The sequence below is a fragment of the Oreochromis aureus genome, linkage group 5, assembly GCF_013358895.1.
Source record: "Oreochromis aureus strain Israel breed Guangdong linkage group 5, ZZ_aureus, whole genome shotgun sequence".
Lineage (NCBI taxonomy): Eukaryota > Metazoa > Chordata > Actinopteri > Cichliformes > Cichlidae > Oreochromis > Oreochromis aureus.
In genome coordinates, this window is record NC_052946.1 from 7,088,771 (window position 1) to 7,102,908 (window position 14,138).

Here is a 14,138-nt window from a genome sequence, read left to right on the forward strand (position 1 = left end):
AGAAGAGCGGTTATCTTTTTAAAGGAGCGCTCAGTGACATTTGATGAAGTGGAAGTTTAAAGCTAGCGCACCTTCATTCAAGACCTACTGTTACTTGTATTCTTTGAGTACATTTCAGAGCCTGTAGTTTTACACTTTTGCCGGAGTAAAGAAGTCAAATCAGTACTTGCCAGAGTAATTCTTATCTGCACTTCTACTCAAATAACAAGTGTGTGTAAATCAAGGGCGTAGATTTGGCATGGACGGAAGGGACATGTCCCCACCAATATCCAGCGATTATTGAATTGTCCCCACCAATAATTTGATTTCTTCACATAAAGAAAAACAAACCCGATTGTAAGAAAAAAAAAAGATCTGTCAACGTCTCATTCACCCAGCGGTGCAGAAAGAGTTAAATTACGTTCTCTACTGGAGTCCTACCTCATGTGACAAATATGGCCAATGTGATTGGCTGTGCCTTTCAGGGAGCTCTGTTTAGTTTTAGCAGCGGCAAGCCTGCGCTGGGAGGACCTGCGAGGAGGAGAGGAGTAGTGATGGGATTTCCGGCTCTTTTTAGAGAACCGGCTCTTTCGGCTCGACTCACTAAAAAGAGCCGGCTCTTTCGGCTCCGAACCGGCTCTTCAGGTTGTTTTGTTGCTTTAATTAATTTATTATTAACAATAATATAAAATTATGCACAAAAGGAATTACTAATGTAAAAAAAGTGGTTTTATTTATATATATTTATATATAAATATATACAGTGGCCCCTAGAGACAAAACACATACAAACTCCAAAAAGCATGTACAAACTCCAAAACACAGTTCTAGCGTTAACTGAACTTCAAAACAGAGCTACCGAGATCACTTAAATTACACAATTGAAAGCATATGTGTATTGTCTGTGTATTTATACACAAGCACTCATATATATTCAAATAATTAAAAAAAAAAAGGTTCATTTACCTGTTACTACCACACACCAAATCCGGTCGTTGGTACTTGCTGGCTTGTGTAGCCACTAGGTAACAAAAGCTCAACACTGGGCCTAGCATCCTGGAGCACTTCTGTTGTGTTTTGTACGTGCTTCTGAGTTTGTACGTGTTTTGAAGTTTGTACGTGCTTTGTCTCTAGGGGCCACCGTAAATATACTTTTATTTATTCACTCCACATAAAATGTAATAAATAAATCATATAATACATAAACCAACTAGTCATAGTTCAACTTTTAACTATTTAAATTTTCAGCTTTTTCCTTTTAAACAAATTTAAAATGAAACAACACAAAACACTACAAACCACAACACAATTAAATATAAATTAAAATATGAAAACAAAAAGAAGATGCACATTCTCTGTCATATGGGCCTGCATGAATAAACTTTCTGAATCCTTTATCATCTGCAACTGAAAATAGCTGTGGATGATTACTATACCTTTCTAATGTGACGTTGTTGTCCCTGGCTCTCTTTCTGTCTCTCTCCCTCCCGCTCTGTTCCTGTGCTACTGCGAGTGTAACTACCGCCCCTCCCCCCTCTGCCCAGCTCAAAGCGCAAGGCTCGCGTGCGGAGTGAAGCGGAAAAAAAGTGCGAGAGAGAGGGTGAGAGAAAGAAAAAACAAAAACAAAACAACCCCACGGCTCGCGATAAGGAGCCGGCTCGCGATAAGGAGCCGGCTCGCGTCGTTCACGTCAAAGATCCGGCTCTAAGAGCCGTTTCGTTCGCGACCGACACATCACTAGAGAGGAGGATGGCAGCAAAAAGGAAGAACCTGGATATACGAAAGTATTTTTCAAAGAAACCTGTAAGTTTTCTTAAACTTACTTACTTAAAGTCAAGTTCACTCATACAATGTGTCCGTCATAATAACGTTACAGGCTATGCTAGGCTTTGGCCCACATCAGTCTAAAATTGTATGTAACCATGAATAACGTTTTGGAAACTAACTGCACAACAGGCAGCACTATTAGTTATCTCAGTCTCAGAGTAGCATTTCTAATTTTGATTGAAACTGTCAGAGAAAACGGCAGCCTCGAGCAAGCCAGGATATTAGTTTACAGAGGCTGTACCATGTCCACCAGGGGAGACTGGACAGTATAGATATAAAACTAATATGCCAGCAGTTTATCTCAGTTAACGAGAGGAGAAGGCATGTGTTTGGCTCCTTCACATAGTGGACATTGAGTTGTTGTGTGGGGCACCAGTAGTCCATGTCTGTTGCTGTAACAGTAGTTCATGTTTAGAATAAAAAATCCCAGCTCACTTAGTTGATAGGGGCAACAGTGTGCATAAAATGTTGCATAGTTTTGCTGAGAGATCTTTTACTTTGTGGTAATCTTAGATGAGTAGTTTTATGGACAAAAACCACCAGGTCATTCAGTGTTCCCTTAGTGCTAATGTGTAAGAGATGTTGTACTATAACTGAAGTAATGTTGTTAAGTCCTTAAAGTCATATTCTTTATTGTCATGACTGTATTTGAAGCTATTTTTATTTTTGTATGATACCTGATTTATATGGAATATGGCTGAAGTAAACTAAAGTCTAAAATACTTAGTCATTTGTTTAATAAAAATTTAACATTATATAATTCACATATAAAACTATGAATTGTAATTTTAAATGGTTTAAAGCATGTAGAATACCATATGTAGGCAAGTATATTTCTCCTTTTTTTTTATTTTTATTTTTTTATTTTTTTTTTATCAAGAAGCAAAGACAAAAAGTAAAAACAAAGAAACAGGGCAGGGTTCAGTCAGTGGTTGAATCATCTGTCCCCACCAATGCCAAAACCAAATCTACGCCCTTGGTGTAAATTTCACCACCGTTGCAGTTTACCCATCAGGTGGCGCCAGTAGCGGTTTTTGATATGGGCGACATGGGCGGTTCCCCAGGGCGGCGGCATAACGGGCATCGGCAAAAAAAAAAAAGTTGCTCGTACTCATGCTGCCCCGACATCATGCCAGCGCATTTTGGGGATGTCATAGGGACCGATCGGTGTTCTTGCGGCCATTTGCGGGGAGTAAGGGCGCCCTCCGTTTGCGAGGTGAGCCTGCTGCTTGCGGCACAGGGAGGAGAGGGCGTGGCGGCGGGGGATTCTCTGGCTGGCTGGAGCAGCATCTAATAACCAACTCGCAAAATAAAACAAACAAGCAAACAAAAAACAAACAAACACGAAAACACCAGGCATAATGATACCGACTTATAAATTGCACCGATGTTTTTTCGGAATTCTATACGCGAAAAGTGAGCGCGAGAGCCCTCGGTGCGCCTGCTTGCTGCTGAAGTCAAAGTAAACTTTATTGTCATCTCCGCTATATACAGTATATAGAGAGACGAGACGGCGAGGCTCCAGTTACAGCGGTGCAAGTAAACAAACAATAAATATAAGTAGAGTAAGAAAATAAATATACACTTTAGGACTAGGGCTAAAGGGATCAATAACAATTTAAAATTTATAATTTACAGTTTAAAGTCTCACACACAACCCGTCGAAAGGGGAGGGGGCCGGCTGCTTCCAAATAGAGCACATTTCATTTATAATGCTGTAAATCCAAGCCCATTATGTATTCATTATTTAAATCCTGGGTTGTTCAAAATCCCAGAAATACACCATAGACAAAGCGAATCTGTGAACTACGGTGTAGGTCTATTAGGTTATGTTGTGATGATCCTCGGGTTGGGGGATGGGTGTTCATACCGGAGTACAAAATTAAAACCAATGGAAGATGGACAAGAAAAGCTCAGGTGCTCAGTTTAGAAAAAAGAGGGAGTGTTCGCCCAGGGCCAAATAGGCTAGGACCGCCACTGGGTGGCGCTATGGGAAAACCAACCCACTCTGCTAGCGTTGAACAGCACCATCTGTTCAGCACTGCTGTGCGGATGTAGATTTAATACATATTAAGAGAAGATGCATAACAGATAATTGATAACACATATGCATGATGATAACAGAGTTTTTCTAAACAAAAAAAGTTTAAGCTTTACTTAAATTAGTAATTTAAAAAATATACATCTATCAGTGATTAATGTTCAAGTAAAACTAAATTCTTATGTAGCAATCAGAACAATTTCTAAATCTCTCCATACTTTTGTGTGTGTTTTATTATTATTACCTTAAACATAAAAACATTACTGTAGCTGCAGGGTTCTCAAAAACATTGCACAGCTCAAAGGTACTTACAGTAAATTCCTGTCTTTTAACATATCTTAAAACTTTCCAAAATGAATAAAGCTATCAACAGAATATGAAGAAAGACCCACTCTGACTATATGTCCCAGATGTCTATGCATCTTGCTAAAGAAGGCTCAGCCAAGACTGAAACAGGGCCAGGCTGTACTTTGGTTTAATTTGAGGTTTGTACTACAAAAAGATGCAGTCAGTCAGTGTGATCTTTGTTTAACCAGCCAAGTGATTAAGACTTGCCTCTAGAGGGCGCTCCAACACATCTAATGTTCCAGCACGCAGCACAATTGTCAAAGTTAAATTATACTGTCAGAACTGATCAGTAAAGTAGTAATAACAGTTCTGTTCGATCACTGGAGATCCTGATCTCTTCTGTCTGTAATGTAAATATCTCTTGCATTTGTCTTATGTCTACTCATTTTTAATGATGCTCACAGGGAGAATATCACCTTAGTCAAAAGACATCATCTGTTTTTAGTCCAAGAAGAAAGCCTTTAAGTCTGCTGACAGATCTATCATGACAATCAGCCGGCTTCGAACCATAATTGGCCAAGGCATTCCCCGTGATATATATAGATGGCATTATATAAAGCAGGATTGGCCATTTCTCTGCTGTGCACAATATACCTGTAACATGATGAGCTGAGTCAGGAAGGCCAGCCTTGAGTGTGCAGTTAACAATAGTATTAATAACATACGACACAGTCTTGCCCCCCGCGCTACCCTCCCTGGAAGAGAAAGTGTGACGGAAATGAGGACCCGAGGACAGACAAGAGTCCGCAAGTGGGGGGAAAGACAAGACGCAAGGAGCCTCGGTGGCGCAGGCCGAGGTGTCGCATTTCAGGGCAGGAACCCCTCAGTGTGTGTCTTAAAAGGCAAGGGGGCTGCTGCGGCTCGTGGTGGCGTGTGTCCCTCATCTGGCATCCCTGTCAAGTGCCACATGCTTTGTGTCTGTGCTATGAGCGCAGGAATGGCCCGACTGACTCTCAATGCCACATGCCTGCTCACATTCTCAAGGAAGACTGAACGAAGGGAGACGCTGCAGATGCTGGCGAGCCACAGAGGCCCTGAAGTCAAAATAACAATAATGGAGGCAGCTGCTAACACGGAACAGAATGGGAGCTTCAAAGTGCTGTCATGACCTTTGTCACAGTCATGGTCACTTGGGCATCTGACATTATTTTCATAATCATAACATCTATGAGGATCAGATATGAAGGAACGAACACGACAGTGCAGGAATATTTAAAAAAGAAATGACACAGGGCTTAAAACAATACTGGGCACTGTTAGTCATCAGTGAACAACACTACAGGACTGGAATACTCTATAAATAGGAAAGTCTCACACTCACACACACACACACCCAAACAGGAAACTCTGCCACCACTTGCTGTGTGTGTTTTCTATCTTTTCCCATTTCCACGCCTGTCTTTCCTATCTTCTCTTCCCCTGTCTGACCTAGCTGAAAGGAACTGCCCCGGTTAGATCAACCTCCTCTCTACATCACTTCCTGGTCCTGTTGGTGGTGATTGTTCTGAGAGGAAGAGAAGGCAGACGGGATAGGGGAAGGAAAAGGGGGTGGGGGTTTAGTAGTGGTTCTTTGTTTTCCTCACTGGCTCACCTGCCTGACCCCCACCACCTCCACCGCCGCACCACCTGACAGGCTTTTGACCCCTGTAGCCCTGGTAGAGTGAGCCACTGGCTGTCTGTTTCCTGCCTTGCTGACTGGCAGGATATTCATAATGTACTTGGGCCACAGTCGAAGCGAGACTGCAAGTCTGAGTTGACAATGGCTTTTTTTTCTAAATATTGTCACATGTTGTTTGACTGCATATTTACAAAGTTAGGGTGTTTGTTCTTGCTCCAAATTCTTGGTTAGCTTTAAAGGTGTGATGTGCTGCTTTTTTGCCTTGAGGTATATGAGCATTTTCAGTTTCACCAGTTGGTTGAGTTTTTAACCGTCACATGTCTTGATGACAGTAACTGATTCCCAACCTTTGCTGGGATTGTTTTGAACCCCGTGCTTTATTGGCTGGTAGCCTAAATCCAGGAATACACTGCGATTATGGACTGTTGTCCCAGACTAAAGAGTACCCATCTGAAACAATCATGGCAATATATTTAGTCATGCCATACATCGCACAGTAAGAGTGGGCCGCAGAGCATCCTGTAAAACGTCCATACACCTTACACCTTCCATAGGAATTAAGAGGGTAAGTAGCAGTGAGGTGCTGCAAATCAAATGCACTTGATTAGCTTATGATCATCAAGTCTCATCATCTCTCTAAAAGCAGAAGTTTTAGCACTTTGCTGGTCTGGAGCATTCACAATGTCGCAGTCTTACCAGGATTGTTTGTCTCAGCAATTCACCGTAAGGCCAGAGAGTGTAACACTCAGAGAAACTGCAAAAATACCAAGAACTACATGTAAGATTTTACAGGCCTCAGTTCACATGTTAAATATTAAAGTTCATGACGCCACAATTAGAATAACACTTAACAAGTATGGCTTGTTTTAAGGGTTGCCCATCTGGCCATACCTCATGGAGGAGAAAGGATTCTCTCTATAAAAAGAAGATGATTAAACATGGTTTAGTTTTATGAAGTTGTATCTAAAAAAATCACAAGATTTCTCCAACTGTTTCCTTTGAACAGACGAGGCCATTGTGGAGCTTGTTTTCACAGCACCCCTTTTGATAAAAACAAACATGGGTACCTTGCAATTAATAAGTCAACCCTGAACTCCTCTGTATACCACAGTATTCTAGACTCAGATGTGAAGCTCTACCTAGCAGCTAAAGCTTGGTTGAAATTGAGTCATGCAACAAGACAATGATTGCAAGCACACCAGCAAATTTGCAAAAGAATGGCTGAAAAATAAATCAAGGTGTTGCAATGTTCCAGACAAAGCCTGGACCTCAACCAGGTTGAAATGATGTGGTGGGATCTTACAAGAGCCGGACCTACAAACCTCAGTGAACTTAAACTGAATTAAAAGAGGGGTTAATTAAAACTCCTCTATGTGAGAGAGACTGTTAAAGTCGTACACAAAAAGTTTACTTCAAGTTGCTATTGCTGCTAAAAGTGGTTCGACAAGCTTGTGAATCATATGCTGATTTGCATACAGTCCTTTGGAGTTGCTTTCTGACTGTATGGCTTATGGCTATTAATCAATCAATAGGAATGCAGTTTGACATGACACAATGGACAAGACAACAACAAGATGTTGGTAAATTATGCTAAACAACATGTTCTGGATTCTGGCAAAGACAAAAAATCCAGTTGAGCTAGTTTGTATTGTCTGCCCTCCACTAACAACCATAACAGGATAAAGCATAAATGTCATGGTATGGACAGAAGTAGCGACAGTTGTGTTGACAGTTTACAAACATCAAACCTGATGTGTTTCTGGGTTTATTAGATTCGTATCACAGACAAGGAAATCTGAAATCTCTGACTGTGGACACAGATTAGCTCAACTTTGACCTTTCATATTTACCAAAAGTTAGTAATGTAGAATTGATGTAGAATTTTCTTCTTTTTTTTTTTAAGTTAAATGATCTAACTTGAAAGTGATTTTGTGTTTAGTCTGGGTAAAAAAAAAAAAAATCTCCAGCAAAACACATGCAGTCTGAAGCCTAAATAGTGATAACTTTTAAAATACACATTTAATTCTTGGGGTACACTTGGGTCCTCATAATCAACTGCAGTTCACAGTGGCTGATGTTAGCTACTGTTCAGTATAAAATATGATAAGTGGCCTGATTCTTAAATGGCACTTTTCTACTCTCCTGGATCACTCAAAGCACTTTATGCAACAAGAAATATTTTCTTTGCTTTTAAATGCTTTCTAACTAACAGATACTCCATGCTCCATTGAATGCATCAGAGTCAACTTGGGGTTAGTATTTTACTTCAGGATATTTGGATGCATACTGGGGAGCCAGGGATCGAACCACCAACCTTCCAATCATCATCGAGAGAAACCTGCTCTACCTCTTGAGCTACAGCCACCTCAATATGTCAAAAGCACTGCTAAGAGTCTACAGCATTTTGAACTCATGTCCAAGAACTTGCTGATGATCATCACTTGACATCACGAGTGAACTGCATTGCAGTTTTATTTTGTCATTCACCTGTTTATGACACTGAAAAGTCTTTTTAGAAAGATTCTTGAAACTTGAAGGTTCCGTTTTGGCTCTGACAGCAATCATATCTGACTTCTGATGTTTCACAACATGTCTCAGAAATAGCAAACAGTAAAAATAGTAATTGGAGTCACTAGTATCTGTAGCCTGTAAACTATGTAGTTCTTTAAATCCCATAATGCAATGCTAAATTTTTTAATGCATGTGTTGTTTACAGGATCAACTAAGTAACAACGATACATCTGTTCTTGCTCATTTCACTTAAAAATAAACTATCAGGAAAAAAATAGGAAACTAGCAAATATTTACATTCGTGCAGCTCGAGCAAGCATTTCATTTTTTTACCTTTTCTTTTAAAACGCTGATGAATTATTATCAATTATTTGTCTGAACTAGCTGATTACTCAGTGGGTCTCCCACCAACCTCCGCCTCCATTTAAGATAATGCATTCATTATTCCTCCTCCTCTACCTAAAAAAACTAGCTAGTGTTTTTAACGATAACAAATCTTTGCCCTGGGTCCTGGTAGGAGGTTACTCGGGCCACACAGAGGCTGTGAAGACTGAAAATTGCAGGGTGACTGTGTGTCTATATGCCTGCACAGCAGTAGCTCTACAAAGCAGCGATACGCTCCAGCTTCTCAGGATACATCACAGACATTTCCTTTTCCTTTTTTAAAACAGTTGAAATAATAATAATTTTATGACATTCACTCATCCAGATCAACACATTCCAACTAACTCTGTCAAATTCTGTCTTTAGGACATGTTTATGTCAAATGATGTAAGACCCTGCAATGGACATTACTGCTCAGTGAAGACTCCTAAAACTAAATACACATAGATACCGACCGGTTACCCAATATCTTTAATAATTACCAGCTAAAGACTTTGAGTTAGTCAGCAGTTTTGGGGGAAAACTGTGATGGCAGATGATTTAAACCTGTATGTGAACCTTGTACCTGTTCACGCACTCATTCATTCTGTGATGCTTTTCTCTGCGATAGATGATATCACTCCGAGACGTGGCAGCATTCAGTAAAGCCCCTACCAAACAAACTGCTTTACTGACATGTTTATTGGCTTTATTCAAAGTGGACAATTAGTTTGCTTCAGTTTGCACAGGGTGGAGTGACTTGTCACTGCTCTAACTTGTGATGTAGAAAACCATTTATAGAAACACATGCAACCATATACTTCTTTTCTGTGCCCTAATGTTACCAAATATGGACTTTACTGAAGTGAATCAGGGTGAATGAAACACCTCTTACTGTACTGCTTCAGTTTAGTGCCGCTTTGCTGCAAACCGGGTTATGGTGTGTGGTTTTGAACCACAAAACATATTTGTAAGTACAGAATGATTTCGTAAGTTTTGACCTCATGATCTTTCCTTTTTAATCTGTCATCTCTCTTTCATCTGTTTGATTCAATAATCGAAGCAACTACAACCGTTAGGCTGCTGAAACTTCTCTGAAAGCCACTAAGATAAAAGAGGACTTTCTAAGCGCGCTGTGGCCGAGCCATTTTAATTCATGCAATGCTGCCACTTTATTAGAGGGCTGTACTTGTCAGGAACACGGGGGTGAGATTCACTGTGGCCCGAGGCAGCAAAAAGCTCGACAGCTGCTCAGAGTGAAGCAAAACTTTTCTATTGAAAGAAACCTGCATACGGGCCTCCTTAGCTGCCATATTTTACTCTTATGTTCGGAGTCATTTACCGCTGCCTACTGAGTTATCACATTTTCACGGGTGGTTATTGTGCGCATGTTTAACGCTGACCTTTGCTGCCTGAATACATAACGCTACAGCTAGTGACAATAAATAAATGACACCTACCTGGGGATTACCAGACTGGTCACATCAGCCCCACCAGGCCGCAGTTCACAAGAAAAAGGAAAAAAACACAGTTCCCAACTTGTTCACACTTTCACTATTAAACAATTCATTCAATAGCCACTGCGTCGGACCTGCTTGCGTGGCCCTTATCTTGTTTTAACAGCACCGTTGAGATGCACAATACACTTATTTTCCCTCCAATTAACACCGTGAATAATACACAGGTCCGATAAGGGCTTTTTGTTTCAAACAGTGTTTGTGAAACCGGGGAAATGTGGAGGCATATTTCATTGTGAGCTTGTTTGGCTGTAACTGAATCTGATGTGCAAGTCAGCCAAAGCTGCTCCAGAAGTGGCAAGGGGTCAGTGAGCAGAGGCACTGCTTGAGGAGAGTGGAGAAAGGAGGGGAAGGAAAACTTGAGCAATGTCACAGACACTGATCACCAGAAGATGTTAATCAAGGATTAGATATGAAATATTATTCATTTATCTGTTGTTCAGTGCAGGAGATATTTAAAGTAACTTTTTAATGATCTTTATTAGACTGAAATATGCACAGCAACAGAGTCACGTGACAAAGGTTTCTCACAGGACTCTATGCAGTGCTGTGAGAAACTATGCACAAGCCATGGTTCACACTAACTCCTGAGATATCTAAAAGTAGAATCCCAGCCAGAGCCTTTCACCTTCAGGGCTCTCTTCTGTCGAACCAGTTCCCAGTTTGGATTCAGGCGACAGCACACTTTCTACTTTTAACATCCTAAGACCCGAACTCTTTCATGGCATACATTTTTAATTTCTCATTGCTATTTAGGCTGATTGGGACCTGATGAATGTAAAAACAAAGAATAACCAGATAATTTTTTTTTTTTTTTTACCTGATTTTTGTTTCTGAGAAAAACAAATCCACATATGAGGACATTCACTTTAAATTTCGACAGAACAGTGGCAGTATAATGTCCTCATCAGTGGATATCAGGCCCTTGTAGAGCAAAATTTTGTATTTTGGTCTAGACAACCCAAAGTGTGATTTCCATATATGTGGATGCCAGGTCCTAGGAGGTTAAGATTAGGCTTAAAAGTTTCCTTTTTTCATAAAGCATGTAGTTAGAGCTGGATCAGGTGACCCTGAATCCTCCCTTTAGTTACATTGTAATAGGCTCACCATGATCCACTTTTTCTTCTTTACTCACTATGTGTTTATATACCACTCTGCATTTAATAATGAGTTATTATTAATCTCTGGCTCTCTTCCACAGCACGTCCTTTATCCTGTCTCCTTCCTTTCACCCCCACCATATCATGGCACATGGCTGCCCTCCCTGAGCCTGCTTCTGCTGGAGGTTTCTTCCTGTTAAAAGGGGGGTTTTCCTTCCCATTGTCACTAAGTGCTTGCTCATAGGGGGTCATCTTGGTGGGGTTTACTCGCCATTACTCTAAGGTCTTTACAATATAAAGATCCTTGAGGCAACAAAGTACTTATTGTGTGTATTACTTTATTAGATTCTCACATCCTTGTGGAGGAATTTTGGCCCACTTTCTTTTACAACATTGCTTCAGTTCAATGAGGTTTGTGGGCATTAGTTTGTGGACAGCTTTCTTAAGGCCCCACCACAGCATTTCAGTCGAGTTGAGGTATCGAGTTTGACTGAACCATTCCAACACTTTGATTCTTTTCCTTTCAGCCATTATGTTGTAGATTTGCTGTTGAATTGGGATGATCATTCTGTTGCTGACCCTGTTTAAACCAGGCTTTAGTTGTCGGACAGATGTGCTTATATTTGAATTTTTCTAAGCCTTGCACTACATTGATTTTGGGTTGAATTTGTTGGGATGTCCGCTCCTGTGAATTGTGGCATTGTGTTAACACACACCTGAATATTCCAGACCAGCAACCTATCAAAACCTGTGCTTTTACAGAGGTGCTCTCACCTCCTGATGATCAGTTTTGTGCATATGATTGGTGGAACTCAGCTGCTACTTACCCTCCTAAGAAAGTTTTTTCACAGGACTGCATAGAGTTCTGAAAGCTTTCTTTTTCACATGACTATATAACCAATTACACTGCAAGATGATAATCTGAAATCTACAATTTACAATGCTGACTAATAATAAATTACATGAATGACTGAAAGCATTTGTACTGACTAATGGTTAAAGCATATGTGATGCTAAACCTGTTTTCATTTTTTCCCCAGTCTTTTCGGGCTGAATCACCTGACTGACTTGTTTAGTCTACCCAAACCAGATTTGGTTCAGTAACCAAGAGATTTCTGGGTGAAAATAACTTGTTGATGCCAGATGTCAGAGGAGAATGACCACACTGTTTTAAGCTGGAAAGCCACAATAACTCAAAGATAACCACTTGTTACATCCATCTCTGAAAACACAACACATCGAACCTTGAAGCAGTTGGGCTACAGCTGCAGAAGACCACATATACAAACTGATTTATGCCACACCTACCTGAGTATTGTTGCTGACTATCCCTGTATGACCATAGCGTGCCCATCTTCTGATGGCTGCTTGTAGCTGGATAACATATGTCACAAAGCTCAGATCATCTCAGCCTGGTTACGTGAACGTGGAAATATGTTCACTACACTCAAATGGCATCCACATTCACCAGATCTCAATCCAATAGAGATTAACAATTGTGGATGCAGCTATCAAATCATGCAGTATATGTTTTATAATTAGTATAATCAATAGTTAGTTCCTCGAAGACGGAGTAAACACCAGTAAACATGGCTGATTAAACACAAAGTTGGTAGATATTTGAAACCTAGCCATGTGTGTCAATGACATGTATTTACACATACTGTAGATAAGAATGTTTTATTAATATTCTGCATATTATGTGTCAAACTCAAGCCTACCCTTTGAAAATTTTAGGACAGCCTGTAATTAGTCTCTTCTTAAATGTAGCTCTTTTGCTGCAGCTGTAAGCTAACTAGCCAGCTAGCACTTTAGGTGTAAAAAGGTTGAACTGAAGAAAAAGTCATAATCTTCATCATCATCATCATCATCATCATCATAAAGACATCAGTCAGTTAATTCGTATAAGTACAGAAAGCCCAGCTATTAATTTACAGTAAGATAGTTGCCACTTTAAAAGAATTTGTTTCTATCTGCAGCTAACGGATTCAGAATGCATTGTTTTGTTTTATTTACTTTTATTAACACCATTTTATCCTCGAGTGTGGAACATGTGTTAAATCATTAAATTAAGGCATGTCAATAAAGCCCTTTCCTTTAAAACACACTGGCCTTGATGTTGATTCTCATTTAAAATCTCACTAAAATTACATTGTATTCACTCTGCTCTGTAAATACAGTTACAGTGTGTACTAAACAAACCTGTGTAGTTCAGTTGAGACAGTTAAAACAATCAAATCGTTCAAAGAGCAGAAAGTATTCCTACATCTGGTTACCACTTCTAGATCATTTAAAACAATGTGAGCTGAGAAAAAACAGACTCCGTGTTAAGAGATGCCATGGCTACAAATAATCTTAATTTCACTGTTAAATGTTTCTCAGTATTGTTGCTTTTGTAATGGCAGAAGAATCCAGTGTCTTTGAGTTTTTTCCCCACAGGGAAAAAAGCTCGCACAGCCAAAGGGGATACCTTTGACGTGATTAGCTGACGGCAAAGTTCATAGGAATGAATAATTGACATTGTTCGGAGCCATTCTTTCAACCAGTATGACATTTGCAGCCTGACTTGTTAGTGCACAAGTGCTGCTAAATAAGTTACTTAAGTTCCATTTGCAGAACAGGAAGGAGGATTCATCTCTATTCTCTACTGCTGTTGTTTGTCAGTCCCACATGCTGACGCCAATGGGGTGAATGGCTGTGTGCGTCCAAACATGTGGACCAATGTAAGAGCAATATCGTTTCAGAGTAAGGAGGCATGTTCATTCACCCCAGTGACAATCTTGGAGCACACTTTTGTTTCAAACTGCTGGGGTTTGTTCTTCAGAAAAATCTAC